Here is an 18,533-nt window from a genome sequence, read left to right on the forward strand (position 1 = left end):
AAATGTTCCCTACAAACAACTGTGTTTGATTCTCTTCCCATGGGAGCAGGATGGAGAAAGATTCATGGGGAAAACGGGAGCAGTATAGGGTCTGATGGGTGAATGACATCAAGCAAAGGCGTGTGGGAGGGCATTAGCAGAAATGGAGAGTGAGTCTGTCATGTGCCAGGCCTCTCGTTACATTTTATGTGTGTGTACCCATGTGGAAGACACCACTTTTGTCTCTCCATCTCCTGAGGCATCAAGGGGACAGTGATTCAATGAAGCCTGTGGGACAGAATGTTTATGGGAAGGACGCACCGGTCTATTCGGATTTCAAGGACAGGCCAGACGGAAAAGCAGATCCAGAAGACAGTATAGAGAACCTTGGAGGCTTTATGTGCACATTTCAAAATAAAAGGCTACATTTTCTGGCATCTATCTTCAATATGAAGGCCCTACGTTTGGATGTTTTGGCTCCCTCAGTCTCTGTCAAATGGTCCCCGAGACTCTCTGCATGGCTAATCTACTAGTACCTTAGACTCCACGTGGCCAATATCCCATTCCTCATCTGGCCACCCTGGCATGTGTTCGATTTCTTTTCCTGGGTAAAGTCACCAGCATGCCGCCAGTCATCTGAGCCATCAACACATGCCTCCTTCACTGTGCTTCAACAGCCAACCCACAAGTCTCTTTCTAAACCTTTCTTCTGTCTCTCGACTTCTTTTCATTTTTCTTCTTGAAATGCTTTGGTAATGTGCCAACTAGGGTTCTTGTTTCCAGAATGGGACCCCTAAGGTTCAGATGCATACTGCCACCATCTCATACCCTGTTTAAAAAATCTCTGTAGACTCTTCATTAGACAAAGCATGGCAACTTCTGGTACTTTTTAAGCTTTGCAGGATTTTTTTTTAATGGAGCTCTAATGTGTGAAGTAAGAACTGAATGCCCTGATGAGTGCCCTGTCTAATAAGTTACTGTTTTCATCTCAAGCAATGTAAAAGAGCTCAGTGCTTATTTGAGTAGTTTGAAACACCATAGAGAGTGTCCTAGCCACTTAACATGTTCCATGAGCTGGCCCTGTACTCTCTCCTGTTAGTGTCCTGTCCTTCCTCTTACCACTCTTTCCCCCACACTGGAGCTGGGCTCCAGGACCACTGGCCTTTTCAATGCTTCTCACATAGCCAATGCTCCATGATTCCATCATTTAGTCTGTATCACTCCCATACTGGGTCATCCTCCTTTCCCGAGTTTCCTCATCGGCTGCCTAACTCCATCAATCCCTCAAGATCCTGTGAAGACATCCACTTCTATAAGCTTCTCTGAACCCCACATTGGGCCAGATATCTTTGTTCTCTGTTCCTTGAACTTCATGGGCATAACTTGCCCACTATCCTATGTTGAACTGTGTGCATGGTCTACCCCAGGAGCCTGTGAACTCCTTGAAGATCAGACTGTGGTTCATTCATCTGTCTCTGGCTCCTGACATGGTGCCTGTGTATGTAGTGTATGTCCAGTCAATCTCACTGAGCTGTGGTGCGTGGAACTCAGAGAATGTCTCTCCTCTACCTTCAGCAGATCACCCAGATCCTACTGTGTTGTCTCAAAGATCACAGAGCACTTCCTTACCCCAAGACCACAGACTGAGAATATGGGGGACCCTCCTCAGGGGACTTGGACTGACTGATGGGGGCCCAGACCAATTATATACACTTCCTCCTCTGCTCCTCTCTTCTCCCCTTTCATCTCCTCTTACCCTCTCCCCTTCTCCACCCACTAAGTCAAAGGAAACATCAGCACTTTTCAAAGATAAAATGACATTAGGTATCTCAGGTACAGGGCCAGTGAGCATGGCTGCTGAGCAGTGGACAGAGAATGTTGAGACCTTAAGTGATGGGCAGCTTTTGGAGGAAGGGATGAATGAGGGGGAACTTGTTTCTAGAGATGGGCACTGGACTTTCCTCATGCCCTCCCTCTGACAGGAGCCTGTCTGAATCACCAAGCACTTAACACCAAAGATTCAGAGGACAAAACAACCTTGGTCACTGTGTTCTTGAGGACTGGGGTCAGCAGTTAAATAAGTTCTTCCCAACCAATGTCAAATTATGCCGGTGCTTAGCTGTGTCTTGTTCGGTTTATATGCTCACAGTCTATCTAATGCCTAGCTTTTAGAATATGATTGATGATAGTCTTTATAGAGGTAAATGGGGGTCATTGGAGGGAGTCAACACGACTCCCAACATGACCAATGTCCTTACAAGAAAAGAGAATTTGGACAAAGATATTACAGAGAGAAAAGCCTATGCAATGACTTCTCAAGAGGCAACAGAGGAAAGCAGCCTTGCCTACATCTGGATCTCAGTATCTTTGGCTTCCAGATGTTTGAGGCAATGCATTTCTGTGGCTGAGGACACCAATATGAATCACTTTTCGAACCGTAGTCCTAGCAGAGCAATCAGGTGGGCGTATTTGGGAGAACCTTAGGGGCTGTGACAGGCCCCTGAGCGCCACTGGGCCATCTCTTGGAAGGTTTCCTGATACCATCTCCGTACGCTGTGCTCCAGGTGCCGATTTAAAGAGCCTCTTATTTTCACAGGGCTCCTCCACACCTTTTAATGGTACTTGGTTTGCCATTTGCTCTACCTCAAACCGTCTCCTGGATCTTTACAGATGATTGTGCCTTTCTCATTCCCAGGGCCTGGGACAGAGACGGTGCCCAGGAAACAAAGAAGGACTTGATGAAACAGAGTGGGCTCTGCTCAGGGTGTTTCCCACCGGCGGCTCTCCTCCAGCCCTTCTTCTTGCACACTGCCCTGGCTTCGGGCTCTCAGCTCCCCTCCTCTCCTGGGGCCTGACAATGCTGGTAAACAGCCCTCAGAGGGAGGTGGTTAGAGATGCGGTGGCCTAGATGGGGAAAGTGATCTGATTGGTCCCTTTCCTGTCAAATCATATGATTGGCTGACTGGCTGGCTGACTAGACCCCTGTGATTGGCTCCCCGGGCAGTAAAGGAGGAGTATGAATCCCTTCCCTTTAGGCGGTTCCTGCCAGCTTTCTGGGTGGGTGAGCAGAGCTGGCGGTTGCTGAGCTTGCTTGTCAAGTCTGTTTGCTTCAGCTTCGAGGTGCAGAAACCGCTCACAGCCCAGAGCACACTGGCCTTCTCTGGACCTGCAGGAAGGGGATTAGCTGCGGGTCAGTAGGGGTCTAGCACAATCTTTCTCTGTTGGGCAAACAAAACAACTATTGATATTCCTGCTTTCCGGACTTAACACCTTTAACTGGAGGCAGAAAATCAAACCATCTAAATCCCAGACCCTCTCTTAGTGTCTCTTCTGCTTTGGTTTCTTTCTCTCTCAGGATTGGACCCGTGCCTTCTTTTTTTTCTGAGAGTTAAAAATGTAGCTTTTCACCTGGACTGCCAAAGCAAGAGAGGATTAGCAGGGAGAATGAATGAGTGGCTTCCCACCCTTAGCAGTCTGGGCGTGTTCCCTGCTACTCCAGCAGTTCCAGAAATGTTGGGAAGTCTGCAAAATGGTAATCATTACCACTGTAATTATGTTTTCAAAACCTTGCATTATTAATTAACTAGTTAATTAATTTTTGCCTCGCATTTTACACTTTGTAGATAGGGGAAATGTTGGCTGGGGCACTCAATGCCTTGATCAATATGGAGGGGATGCTATAGACCCAGGGGACTTAGAGATCACCCAGGGGAGGAAGAGGTAGATCACTGTGGATTTGGGGAAAGGGCTGTGTTTTCATGCAGTAAAGCCATTCCACAAGTTTAATTCTATTCTGCCCTGCCCCGGAAACTTATTCCTGTGTTCACTGGCACAGTGGGCATGTGTCTGCTCCCTGGGAGGCTTCTGAGTAGGTAACGATGTCTATGGTACTGGATGAGGGTGATGACTGGCAAGGGCATGCCTTTTCTGCTGCTACACTCGGGTAGAAGCCAGGGATGATGAGCCCATTCCTTGGGGCTCCATGGGACTTTCTTCAGCTGCCCACTTCAACGTTAAAGCTGGGCTTTAGGTCCCTGCTACTTCTCTGGTCCATTCTTGATCTCCTGTTATGCCAGGTGGATTTTCTGTCTGTTCATTTCAGTCTTGTCAAAATAGCACTGAGTTTAAAAATATAAATAGTAAAACTGCTCTGTGGGGGGGTGGGGGTGGGGAGGGAAGCAAGAAGGCTGAATAAATGTCTATGTCTGATGGGAGATAGTGATGGCCTGAGTTTTTATTTGAGTCCTGTCGTTCCTCACTCCTTGTGTCTAACCGCTGCAGGTTGGGCCCCTGCATACTGGTAAAGCCACCTTTTGTGGGTCCACAGGAGCTGCGGGCCTGACTTGGGGTAGCCACTCGTGAGAAAAATTCTTAACAAAGAGTTTCATGTGACCCTAGTAAACAGTAAGCACTCTGTAGATGAGAGCAGTCAGACTGTGAGTAAAAGGGGGAGAGGGCAGTGAAGGAAAGGTTCCCTCCATCTCCTTCAAACTCCTGGGAAAGTCCTTCTCGGCTGGCGTTCAGATTTGTCAGTCTCAAGAGATAAGGAGACTCTACTGACTCTCAGTCTCACTGCTGGGGCTGGGTCGGGGTGTGTCTCTTGAACCTTTTGGACTGTAGTAGTTTGAGTGATCCCTCCGAGACCTGTGAATTTCCTTCCATGTACTTCATTTGAAATTTCAACTCTCAAATTGAACCTGAAATTTTTTGAGTGACTAATCCAGGTGACTGCTAGAGGTTTGCTCTGGTTTCCTAGGACTCACACAAATCATCACACATGAGTGCTTTAAAACATCAGAAACATGTGCTGGGGAGATGGCTCAGCCCATAAAGAGCTGTTGAGCAAGCATAAGGACCTGTGCTTGGGTCCCTGACACCCATGTAAAAGCTTGGCATAGTAGTGCACATCTGAACTCCAGCTCCTAGAGGATAGAGACGGCAGATTCATGGAGCTTATTACCCACCCAGCTTAGTTATCAGTGACACCGTCTCCAAAATCAGGTTGGAGAAGATGGTTGAACAGGTAAAGTGCTTGCCAACCAAACATAAGAACTGGAGGAATAGGAATATGGATCCCCAGCTCCAGGTAAATCCTTGGCAGGTATGGTAGCCTGCCTGTGGTCCTGATGCAAGAAGCAGAGACAGGGCATCCCATTGAACAAGCTGCATAACTAGGCTAGCTAAATTGATGAGCTCTGAATTCAAGGGAGAGACCCAAGCCTCAATATATAAGGTAGAAAACAATAATGCCTCCATATGCATGTGTACGTATGTGCATGTAAATCTACACACATGTGCAAACATGCATACACACACTTGTGTGTCAAAAATATAAGATTAATAATGAATGAGAATGGCAGCCAAAGTCAGCTTCTGAATTCATATGCACACCCACAAGCAAGTTCATGCGCACACACACACACAGAGAGAGAGAGAGAGAGAGAGAGTGAGAGAGAGAGAGAGAGAGAGAGAAAGAGAGAGCGCGCACAAATAAATTTTCAAATAGAAACTTGCAGTTCAAGAAGCAATAATCCAAAGTGAAGACTGAGAAAGCCAATGCCCCCTTCTTCAGCCTTGGGCAGCACAGTAGTTTGGATGTAATTGGCCCCCATAAATTCACTGGGAGTGGCACTACTAGGAGGTGTGGCCTTGGAGGAAATATGTCACTGTGGAGGTGGGCTTTGAGGTCTCCTATGCTCAGGATATGCCCAGAGTCTCAGACGATTTCCTGTTGCCTGTGGGTCAAGATGTAGAGCCCTCAGCTCCTTCTCCAGCACCATGTCTGCCTGCACACCACCATTCACACCATGGTGATAATGGACTAAACTTCTGAAACTGTAAGCCAGCCCCAATTTAATGTTTTCCTTTATAAGAGTTGGTGAGGTCATGGTGTCTCTTCACAGCAATAGAAACTCTAAGACAGGCAGCTCTAGGCGTTTATGGATGTGGCAGGGCCACTCTAGTGGCTGCCTCCACAGTCACATGGTCATCTGCTCTTTCTCCTCTTCTTCTAAGGGCCGGTGATGGTGTTCGGGTAGGGGTCCACTCTTTGATAGGGTGACCTTAGTTTACCTTAACTAATTACACCTGCAATGACTCTTTCCAACTTAAGGCCCCATGTCAAAATACTTACTAAGACTTCACTGCATCTTTTGAGAAGAGAAAATCAATTGCAGGGACAGGTTTCCCTCCCTCTTGCCTGGGTTGGGCCCTCCCTGTGCGTCTGCGTGGCCTTGGCTTCGTGAGCTGAATGGAGGGCACAGAGAGAGTGCTGACAGGAACGCTCCTCCCAGCAGAGCCTGTCAGTCCTGAGTTGGTCACCTACTGGCGTTGTCCTCTCTGAACAGTTCCCTGCCTCCTGTCTCCTGCTCCAGGAACTCCAGGAACGTGTCTTGATTCAGGTTGACTCTGACTGACTCTACTCCCAGAGTCCTCCTCTCGCCTGTGGGGAGTGTCGAGCCTTGTGGTCCAGCCACTTTCAGCAATTATGAAAGGAGGGAGAGAAGCAACTGTGGCTGTGCCGCTCCTCTGCCTGGGCGTGTTTATTATATTCCTGGTTGGCTTGTGTCAAAGGAGACAAGCTGATGGCTTTCTTATTTTTTTTTTCCAGAATGATCTAAATGTTCTCTAATTAACCTATTAGTTTTAATTATACACCTGTAGCCATTTATTTGCTAATCTGAAACCCAGAACAACCTAGATTCAAAGAAAAGATTCCCCACCAGCCCCCACCCTTTTCTCTTCCCCCTGTGAAGTGTTTAAATCACTTGTCAACACACAGGGAATAATAATAATAAAAAGAGTGACATCTGATCAGAGAACAGGGGAGAGGAGAAGAGGAACAAAGCCCCACTGCAATCGAGCTGATGGCAGCCTCCTCCATATTCATCAGGAAGGCGGCAGCTGAGCCCTCCCCTGGCGCTGCCCAAGGCGAGCAGGGACAAGCTGGCCTGCTGGTCAGAGCTGCTGGCTCCACATTCAGCCTGGTGCCTTTAGGACTTCACGGCTCAAGTCTTGCATCAGGACCTGCAGAGACCATGCAGGTGTGGCTATTGTCAGCTTCCATCTGCCTAAGAGCCTTAACAGATGAAGTTTATCTCCAAGATGACTCTCTGAGTATAGCCCAAACAAAGAGAAAAGACACCCACACACTTACACATACAAATGCACACACATGAGAGCACACACACAAGGACATACATGCACACATAAATTGTGAGAAAAATCAAGGGTGATAATAAGTTGTAACCACCACAAATATTATTGGTATGTCAGTGATGGTAACTCACTTATAGATGTGACAAAAAGTAAGGTAAGCTGTTATTATTTTTAATTCTTTATGTGCAGTCTGCAATCCACTTTTTCCTCAATCTGCTGAAGCAACACTATCAGAACAGGGAGAAAAGTATAGTTATTAGACATAGATTCTTCCAATTATTTATATGTAAAAATACAAACCTAAGCATGAATACTAATGTTAGCCAACACTGATTATTAGTGTCTACACATGGTGTGCTAAGCACTAGGCACCTTACAGCAACCCTTCGTAAGTGGCTACTGTGGTATTCCCATCTTACAGTCAGGTAGAATTAGCCTTAAAGAGGTAAAGTGGCTTGCCCACAGTCACAAAGGCAATGCACTATTGAACCAGAGTGTAGGCTCAGTTGGATTCCCAAGGGCCTGACTGAGACAACTTGGCTATTCCCCTTTCTTGGGTAATCTTATGATAAAGCAGTTAATTTGAAAATGATGATACTGACTTTGGGTAACAAATTACTTGTGATATCCTGTACAAATTAGCCTGAGAATTGCTGGTGGAAAAAAACAAGGGGGAGGAGTGTGAATGCTAGAAGCCAGTGTGCAGGTCTTAATCCCACTTTGTATTGTGACCTTGATCAAGTCACTCCTGGCAATACACAGGTCACCCTTCCGGAATCCCTTCCATGTAGATGTGGCTTTAGGCATCTGTTTATGAGTGCCAAAAAGAGCTGGATCAGAAAGGGGAGTGCCTGACTTTGCATAGAGCATCTATACAGGAGGAAATGTACGCAAAGGGTTCTGTAGGTGAGCTGGGACTAAGTGTGAGACTTAGACCAGTGTTCCAGCATGACTCATCCCTGGTCAGAAGGAATCAAATGTTTCTAGATGCTCAGTCAAGGAGAAGGGTAAGGGCAAGAGAAGAGGTTGGTGCCCCCTGGAGATGTCCCTGTGGAAGATGCTAACTCCCAGGGAAAGGCATGGGCACCAGAGGTCCTAAGTCAGTGGTGGAAACTGGAGTTGTCTTTAACAAGGGCATGGAATAAGAAATACGATGATGGTGGAAGTCAGAGGGACTTAAGAAGATGTGAAAACCAAGGTTTAACCCAAGATTTTAAAAAAAAAGAATGAGAATTTCCTGAAACTGAGTACAAATTTTGTATGCTTACTCATGGGAGTTCCTGGTCCCCACGCATCTCCTTCCTCCAGTTCTGATTAGAGTCTCACTGCAATGACCCTAACCAAAACAGAACCACTGTCTCAACTTATCCTTCACATGAGACAATACCTTGCTAATAATACTGTATGGCAGATTTTCTGGAGTCCTGGGAGCCAAGACTAGTCTCTTCCAAGTCTAGAAGAATGCCATTGGGTTTCCCCACCTGGAAGTCTGTTTCATAGATAGTGTTCATGCATGCAGAACCCTTCACTACATCCCCTTGGGAAGTACAGGTACCACTTTGATCATAACATCCTGAGCAGATCTGTTGGACTGGCTCTTACCTTGAAGCTCCAGCTCTGACAGGAGGAGTCTATTTGCAGCCATGCAGGACCTATAAAGAACGGCTGAAAAAATAATGAAATGGCTAATTTGACCCTGGGTTCTTTCTTCCCAATCTCTATTCACCCAAGATGCATAAAACCTAATGAATCAAGCTTTGAGCTAGACCAAGCCATCTGCCATTTCAAGCTTGGGTGTCTCTCTACCCTCCTTTTCTTTTCTAGGTCTCAGAGTGTGATCACCATGCTAGGGAAGCTTCCCCAGGAATCACAACACCTTCCTCTTGACTGAGATTCATCAATAGCAATCTTGTTCCATTTCACCCCACTGCTTAAAATGGACCCACACATCTAAAAACTGAATTAAATATAGTAACACCTCATTTATCTGGGCATCCTTAGAATTTAAAAAAAAAAAAACTTGATAAGTGGGGCTTATCCTTCCAGGAATCAAAATGATTTCTTTTTAAAATTAATCATTTTTAGTGGACATTTTTCAAAATCACCTTCCATACCTCCCCTTTTAACAGAGACCACAGATTATCATCTGGTGGGGGTGTAATCTATATCTGCTGCTGCTCTGGGCTGCTCTGACTCTCTCTGTTACCTAAGATCAGCTTTCCCTCTTCTGGCTGTCAAGTGTCCATGTCCAATGGCTGCTCTTCTCAGATGTTTCTGAAAAGTGTGCTGCTGTGGATATTGGGGAGCTTAGAAACCCATTTCCTGAGCTGGTATGTCCAAAGTGCATCATTGAGGCCCTCTATGATACCCTGAAGGGTCAGGTGCTGGGTGGAACAGAGACAGAATTTTATGATGGCTGCTTTTGGGTGATCAAATGCTTTGGAGATTACTAGAGTACATGGTCTCTTCTTACTGGACTGATAGAGAAACTATAGAAATGTCCAGTTAGGGGCATTTACTGTATGTAAAGTCTTCAGTGTCTTTTTGATGAGCTTGAATGGCAATCAGCATGTCATGGAGGGAAAGACAGGAAGACAGTGTATTTGTTCTGTGGGAATCTCTGTTAGGCCTGTCACACATTGTGCACTTATGTCTCGCTATATGACCCAGAGATACAGGGACAGCTGCCCCTATGTTACTGAGAGCTAAGGGGAGGATCAATGATGCTACCTAGTTTCAGAATAAGAGGCCAACTCCAGTCTCCCTGGCATTAAATATTATTGCCATTTATGCTCATATTTTCCTAAAAATTAAATTTCTTCCTTATTAATCAATAGGATAACATGAGAAGCTCCAAAATAAATGTTTTAGCAGCAGGGACACTCTTGTTGATGGTCTAAGCTTTTCTAGGTCTGAAGGCTCTTTTGGAACCCCAGGACTCCAAGGAACCCACATAGAAAACCATCATACCTAAGTCCTTTCTATTTCCTCAGACACGTGCCAAGATAATACCTTATAAAGTGAGAGTTTGGATCTATGACCTGAAGAAAATTGCCAGTCATATCAAGAAAGCAATGACCTAGATGGTCATTCTCCAGAAGTTCTCTAAAGGAGACACCCAGCTCAGCCTAAGCCCCGCTGTCCTCTATGGCCTCTGGCCTCACTCAAGGGGTAGAGGTTTGGGATTCCTATACAGACTTGGGTGGCTATTCTGGAGATTTACTAGGCCAGCATCCTTGAGACCCAGGCTTTTCCTAGTTGGTAACCATCCTTTCTCCTCAGCACAAATTGGCTCTGTCAGTCTGGGAAGCAACCAGTGTTCTACAGACCACCCATCATCCATAATCTATGGTATGTTTGAGGACCCCTGCCTGAGCCTCGGGGGCCAAGTGACACAGCATCCTGGAGGGGCAGCACCACTGGCCTCCTCACCCAGATTGGGGTACACAATCAGTTGCAGCAGCTAGGTGGGTTATGTGAAGTGTTGATTAGTGAAGGACCGGTTTAAGAGTCTATAGTCCGGAGTCAAGAAAAGTGAGACAATAATTCTGCCTTTGGAGAATTTAAATTCAAAGTCCTTTCACATTCCTAGGCATGAACGTTCTAAGTGACAAACACAGGCAATCAAAGGCATCTTCTCCACAGGACAGTATGGCTCTACCATGGAGCAGCGCCTATCTGGGGGCTGGTACACTGTAAGAAGTTCACTCCAGTTGGCCACTGTTGCTAAGGTTATTGTTAATATCATTACCTAATCAGGCAGGAAACCTAAGAAGTGAGAAGTAAGCCCGAGTAACAATTAAAGAGCAGAAAGCTACAATAGGACCTAGTTATAGTATTTAAATTAATTTAACGATGACTAGTGTAATTGCCCAAATTTTATTAGGGGATGCTAAGCCTGGGGCTTATTCTCCCAGTGGAGATAGCAAGTGGATGGGCATTTTGGATTTGGACACAAGAAAAGGTTAAGTAGCCCTCTCTCTGTAGTCCGAACTGGTCGTGGGGCCAGAGAAATCTGATTAAGACGGAAGGAGAGGAGGAGGAGGAACTGAAGAGGGGGTCCAGCAGAGGTGCAGGAACCTGAAGAAAAACAGGCTGAGAAGAAATAACCAATGGGAGAAAGAAAGTTGAGCGTTCCCAAGCCCAGGAAGACGGGGGTCAAGACAGAGAGGCTGGTGCTGAATGCCTCAGTGTCAGAGCATCTGGCACTGAGGTGGTTGGAACCTCAGTGGGACCAGTTTTATGAAGGGATCGGGCACTGAAGCCTGATTAGGCCTGGTGGATATAGAGAACATGGGGAGGAGGGGGGATTCATTATTAGCATAGGCCGCTCTTTCCCAGTGTTTCTTGGTGAGACTTCTCCATGGGGATTGGAATGCCTGTGAGTCCTGATGGTAAATGCAGTAGCAAGAAGGAAACAAGAGACCTCTACCTCAGAGCCATCCCCTGGCGAAGTACCCTTTGGGAGTGGATTTCATTTGGAAGGGAGAAATGAGTTAGAGGTCCCCAAAGTCTGCAGACATGGCTTTCCCTGTCATCGCTGATGTGGCTGTATCAAGGAAATAGAGCACTGGACACAACTCTCTTTCCCGTTTACTGTGGTGCACAATCATTGTCTCACGTCACACAGGGACTATCCAGACTCCTGGGGACACTTGCCTGCCCCGGAGAGCTTGGGGCCACGCCCAGTCTGGTCTTACTGCCAAGTGCCACGGGACAGGTGGCCTGGGATGAATCAGACAGCTAATTAGCACTGTGTCCCCGCCTAAAAGGAGCCAGAGACATATAAATTGCTCCCAAGAGGGAGGGAAAGAGGCAGAAAAAAAGGGAGGTAGGAAATCAACAGAAGTTACATCAGAAAAACAACATCATCTAAATAACCTCGCATCCCAAACCAGCAGGGCTCCTCCAGCACAGTGGCAGAGGTTGCTGGTACCCGAGCACCCTGAGTTAAGGCACCCTTATCATCAGCATCATTTCTATTTAGTGCCACCTCTCTTCTCAAGTGTGGTAGGAGATTGCTGTCTCATATCTCTGCTGTTTCTGATCACATAGCTCTGAAAATTTATTACAGAAGGTCACCATCCAACTTGGTCCTCAGCAAACCCGTGTTTTTTCCTAGTAAGAGTCACACTGGGGCAGTGGCCAATTCAGTACCAACCTCAAGGATGAAGGAAACAACAGGATGCAGAGAACAATATCTCAGAGCAGAGAGTGAGAGGGAGAAGTCTAGAGTTGTGGTTTAATCATGGCTCAGCCACTAATGGCCCGCCTGCCTCTGACCGGATCAATCAATTTCCTTTTTAGGGCCTTGGGAACATGAAAGTTCCAGCTCCCTACGTTTCTGACATTGAAGAATTTATGAGCCTAAGTTCCTCTTAAGACATAACTTTTACGTTCCTGTCCCTGCACCCTAACTTTTGAGTCTAGCATTCCCGTTGATCTCAGTTCTGTGTGGGCAGACACAGGGAGAAAGGAACTGGAGGTGGGAATAAGAGCAAAGAAATTGTTCATCAGAGAGACAGGGAAGGAAGTCTTAAGTCTGTAATTAAAGATGACTGCCCACAATGAGCTCATCCAGTGCCCGGATCTCGGCTTTCAGGGTATTTCTCTAATAAAATACTCAGGGTTCCTTGGAGAAATGGCTCATTCTAGGATTGAGGTATGATGCGTACAAGAAAAGCTGAAAGCATCGTAAAATTACACACACACACACACACACACACACACACACACACACACTCGTGCTCACCCACACACACACTCGTGCTCGCCCACACACACATGCACGCATACTGGTGAGGATATGTATGTCACAGGGATGTAATTGAATGCATGTCCCATGGACAAAGTTGAAAGGATTGGGGGGAAGAAAGTAAAGGAATATTTTATCAACAAACAAGTTATAAGATAAATATTCATGAGTCTATATTGACATAAGTAAAATGATTGAATGAATATGTACATGCATTTCCTTGAATGGAGAAGAGACAGGCTCTTGTGCATAAGAATCTGTAGTCATTTCTGTGGATATTCTGCCTTCAATAGTGTATCTCTCTACTCTGTAATTGTAGGCTTCACATGGTGATTGCCTCTCAAAGAGTATAGAATGGAAAGAGGAGATAAAAGGTGACTTTAGAGTGCAGAGCTTAATAAATCCTACCTCAGATGGGTGAGCATGGTCAATGTCAGCCAGGTAAGTCATGTTGACATTATGTACTCTTGATATGAAATGATGACAATGGTACATTACCTTTGTGGTCTTACTCCCACCAAACCATAATCCCAGTGAGAGCTAACAGACAGACCCTACTGAGTGGCACCCTACCAACGGTTTATCAGGCATGTCCAACCTGTGCTTCATGGTCTGCAAGCAGCCCAGAACAGCTATGAATACAGCCCAACATAAAATTGTAAATTTACTTAAAACATTTTCTGCAATTGCTTTTGGAGCTTGAGTGTGCAGTTCTTAAGTGTAAGCTTTTTAGATAACAATGTCAGCACCATTTTGCTTTTTAGATGACAATGTCAGCATCATCTCTCCTTGTTAAAAGGTTGGACACACCTGGTAGAAACTCCACAAAATGGTCAAGGTGAGGCTGGGTGCGTGGCTTAGTCAATAAAGTGCTTGCCTTACAAGCATGGGCAGCTCAGTTCAACCCCCGAGGCCCATGTTTGAAAAAATGTGGTGGTGCACACTTGTAATTCCAGCCCTAAGAAGCTGGAGGAAGGCAGATCTGCAGGGCTCAGTAGGGTGCCTAACCTAATTGGTGAACTCCAGACCAGTGAGAGACTCTGCTTCAAAGAAACAAGGCAGAGCTAGGGTGAGGGCTCAGCTGGTAAAGTGCTTGTGGCATCAGCACGAGGGTCTGGGTGCAGATCCCCCTTACTCATGTGAAAGCTGGGTGTGAGTGAGTGTCTGTAACCGCAGTGCTGAGCAGGGGAGAGACAAGCAGATCCTAGGAGCTCAGTGGGACATGGGATACCTTAAACTGATCTCTGGCCTCTTCCTGATGTGTGTACATTTGCATGGAAAACTGAGAATGCCCACATGCATATCCATGTACATGAACACACACACACACACACACACACACACACACACACACACACACACACACACACACACTATTAAAGTACCAAATCCAAAGAAAGCCTGAGAAACTGACAGCCAGGAGGAGCCTAAAGAGAGCTATGTGCTTGTGCCCCACAAGGGAGATAAAAACAGAAAAAAGATATTAGGTAAAAACTAAGGAAACATTAATAAATTGCAGAACTAATATCTGCATCAATACTGACTCATTCACTATAACTGTGATGTAAACTGTTAATAAGAAAAGCTGGGGTTTGTGGGCAGGAGAAATTGTACCATCTTCATGAGTTTTCTGTGAATCTCAAACTGTTCTAAAGAATAAAGTATATTTGATAATAATAATAATAAAAAGCCTTGCCCAAATCACGTTTCTAATTCAATCATCAGATTGGTTTAGGCCTGAGCAGAATTGTTTTGTACATTTCAAACCAAGTAAAGGATCGTGGTGGATGCAGCTAATTGCCTCCCAAGTCTTGCATAGACACAAAATCATGATTTAATTCAAAAGGATGATGTGTCTGGATGAGAATGTCTATGTCCTTCCATTGTCTTGTGGCAAGTGGTAGCCATGGGCACAGTTTGGTCAGTGGGACCTCTAGGATGAGCTTGCCTTCTGGAATGAAAAAGGACATCTTTATCAGCAGAAAGTCCTGTGCTCATTGGTCCTTCCAGGACATGTGGCCTGGAGGTACAGCAGCCATCTGTATCCACAGCACAGCCGGCCTTCCACCTACACACATGGGTGGCAGAGAAGAGAGCTGAGGGCACCAAGCCTTTAGTGACATCTTTGAACAGCTGCCCCTCTTCGAGGCCTGTGATTGACTCACAGAAATCTCTATTTTTAGTGTTGCAGCATTTGGTATTTTTTAATAACACAATTCTTTATTGATTCTTTGAGGATTTCACATCATGTACCCCAATCCTGCTCAACTCCCAGTCCCTCCATATCTGCCCCTCACCCCCGCAGCATCAACATGGCCCCAGTAGCAGCACAGGCCAACCACATCAGTATGGCCCTGGACACCAAGATGGTCTCAGGTAACTGAGCAGACCCTGGGCATGGACCTTGGACACTAAGATGGTCTCAGATGGCTGACCAGACCCTGGGCATGGCCCTTGGACACAAAGATGGTCTCAGATGGCTGACCAGACCCTGGGCATGGCCCTTGGACACAAAGATGGTCTCAGATGGTTGACCAGACCCTGGGCATGGCCGTTGGACACAAAGATGGTCTCAGATGGCTGACCAAACCCCTGGCATCTGCATGGCCCTTTGGTGGCAACATGGGCCATGGACACCAACACAGGTCCTGGCTGCTTGTAGGGCCACAAACTCAGACATGGCCACAGGTGGTGGCTCAGATCCCAGGCACCTCATGGCCCTTGGTGGCAACATTGGTCATAGACGTCAACACAGACCTCAGCTGCAGTAGGACCATGGACCTAGACATGGCCTTAGGCAGCAGTCCAGGTCCAGACATTACCCTGGTCCCAGGTGGCAAGCAGGCCACCCACATCAGCTCATTCCTTACCACCCTCACCTCTTCAGATCTGCTTCTTACCACAGCACATGAACTATTCCGCCTCTCTTTTTCTCCCATTTCTCATGTACTTGCTCATCACAATGGCACCCACCCACCCGGCACCTTGTGGCACCGGGCTGGCCTGTGGATGCCTCACATTTGGCATTTTCGTTCTTTGCAAGCAGCTCTAATATTTCAAATGTAAGGAACAACTCTAAAGGAAGGTAAGAATAGCAGCAATTAGAAAAATAGGGGCCAGCAAAATGGGCCATTGGGTAAAGGTACTTGCTACCAAGCCTGATGACTTGAGCTTATTTCCCAGTGGAGGTGAGCTTTCTTTCTTTCTTTTTAAATAGATTTGTTAGTCATTTGAATTTCTTCTTTTGAAATTCTATCCCATTGCCTATTTATAAATTGGATTTCTTTTTGCTGCTGAGTACCTTACATCCCTTGTGGATTGTGGATATTAATCTTCTGTCAGATGGGGCGTTTGTGAGGCTTTCCCCTTTCTGTAGCTTGCCTTTCTACTCTACTGTTTCCTTTGCTGTGCAGAAGCTTCATGGATTGATAGAATCCCACCTGCCCAAGTTTGCTTTTGTTTCCTGCACTTTAGGGCTCTTCACTGAAAAGTATCCCGAGTTAATGTCTAGAAGTGTCTCCCCTGTGTGTTCTCCTAGTATAATTTGGTGTCTTACACTTAGGCCTTTGATCTAGTCTGAGTTGATTTCTGTGCAATGTGTGAGATAGAGATCAAGTTAGGTTCATCCACGTGTGGATATCCAGCTTTCCCAGCAGCACGCACTGAAGAGGCTGCCCTTCTCTAGGCCTGTCCAGGCTTTATGGAGAATCATCTGACTATAAATTAGGAGGTTACTTCTGGGTGCTCTCATCTGTTGCATGGGTCTATCTGCTTCTGTACCCACACTGTGCTGTTCTGATAGGTATAATTTATAATGTAGACACTGGGGAAACAGTGTGCGTGTTCCTCAAGAAGTTACATGTGATATGGCATCAGCTCATCAAAAAAACACCTGCACATCTGTGTGCATCTGTATATGTTCCTACATTTTTTATGATAGCTAAGACGTAGAACCCACTTATATGTCCAGTAATGGATGACTGGATAAAGAAGATGTAGTATATATATATATATATATATATATATATATATATATATATATATATATATATATATATAATATATATATATAGCACAGTATTACTCCATAATAAAAATTACTCGATAATTCTGTAGAAGAATAGATGAAATTAGAGAAAATTATGTTTAGTGGTATAAATCACACACAGAAAGACAAATTCTGCATGTTTTCTTACACGTAGATGTTAAAAGATATCAATTAGAATTATGATACTGACTGCCAGTGTGTCTTTAGTGGGAGGTTAGGTGAAGAGTGCCAACTGTTAGCTGGAACTAATACATTCTAGTATCCTATAGTACAGTCAGGTATTTTTATAAACAACTAAATAAGTTTGCTAGATCTTCCTTGAAAGGTGAGGTCTGCCTTATGCATATTTGTGCTTGGACACAGTACACACTGCAAGGACCAACAATGACCTATTAAGCACAACCTGTGTGAAAAATGTTATTCTTTATGTGGCTCACTTTATTTTATAATTACTATCATCTCGTGAGCAGGAATGACATTTATCTCATTTGACAGAGATGAAAACATCGGGGCTGAAAGATGGCTCAATGGTTAAGGATAGGTGTGGCTTTTCCAAAGCACCAGAGTTCAATTCCCAGCGCGCATGTTGGGTCGCTCATAACCACCTGTAACTCTAGCTCCAGGGCATCCTAGGCCCTCTTTTGGACTCTGACAGCATCCCCATGCAGGTGCACAGACACACAATCACACAAAAATAAAAATTAAATCTTAAACTTAATACAGGGGTATGGGATGAGCAAATTATAAAGGTTCAGGTCCTTGTTCAAGGTCACATAGCAAGTCCGCAGTTGAGCTGCGTCCAGCTCCACAGCTCCACAGCTCCACACCCAGTTATCAACCAACCACACTGTATAGGTAAGCAGACATGAGAGAAGCCCAGTCCACTCTCCGAACAGCCAAGATGCAGAAGACCTAGCATTTTGTTAGATCTTAAAGAGGGAGTGGGACTCTGACAGGTGACTGCTGGGTCTGAGGGTGAGGACAGCTACAAGAGAAAGTGAGCGGTAGATCAGACTCAACAGCAGAGCCAAGGAATCTCAACTCTGTCCTCCAGCACAGACATGATGTGAGCTTCCAGTGTTTCTGAGCCAATGGGTAATATAATTAGAGCTGTTTGAGGAAGATCATTCAGGCAGCATTAAAGAGAAGGGACGTGTTGAAAGGCTTACGGCTAGAGGCAGGGAGAGCAATTGTCAATATAAGAAAACAGTCAGGAGAGACTCTACTAAAGCGTTGCTGTATGTACTGTTAACTGCTGGAAGGAGAGGATGGAGACACAAGTTATCATGTACTCAGAATCACCCCCCAGGTCATAGTGTGGGAATGTAACCTAGTGGTCATTATAGTAAACAGCATGAAGGGCCCCCCAAACACAACCCCCATATTAGTTACAGTTTCTATTGCTGTGATAAAAACATAATGACCAAAAGCAAATTGGAGAGGAAAGGGTTTATTTCATCTTATAGCTTGCAGTCCATCATCCAGGGAAGTCATGGCAGGAACTCAAGGCAGGAACCTGGAAGCAGAAACTGAAGCAGAAGCCATGGAGGAGTGCTGCTTATTGGCTTGTTCTGCCTGCTTCCTTATATAACT

This window comes from Peromyscus californicus, unplaced genomic scaffold (assembly GCF_007827085.1).
Source record: "Peromyscus californicus insignis strain IS unplaced genomic scaffold, ASM782708v3 Scaffold_11__1_contigs__length_118956290, whole genome shotgun sequence".
Classification (NCBI taxonomy): Eukaryota; Metazoa; Chordata; class Mammalia; order Rodentia; family Cricetidae; genus Peromyscus; species Peromyscus californicus.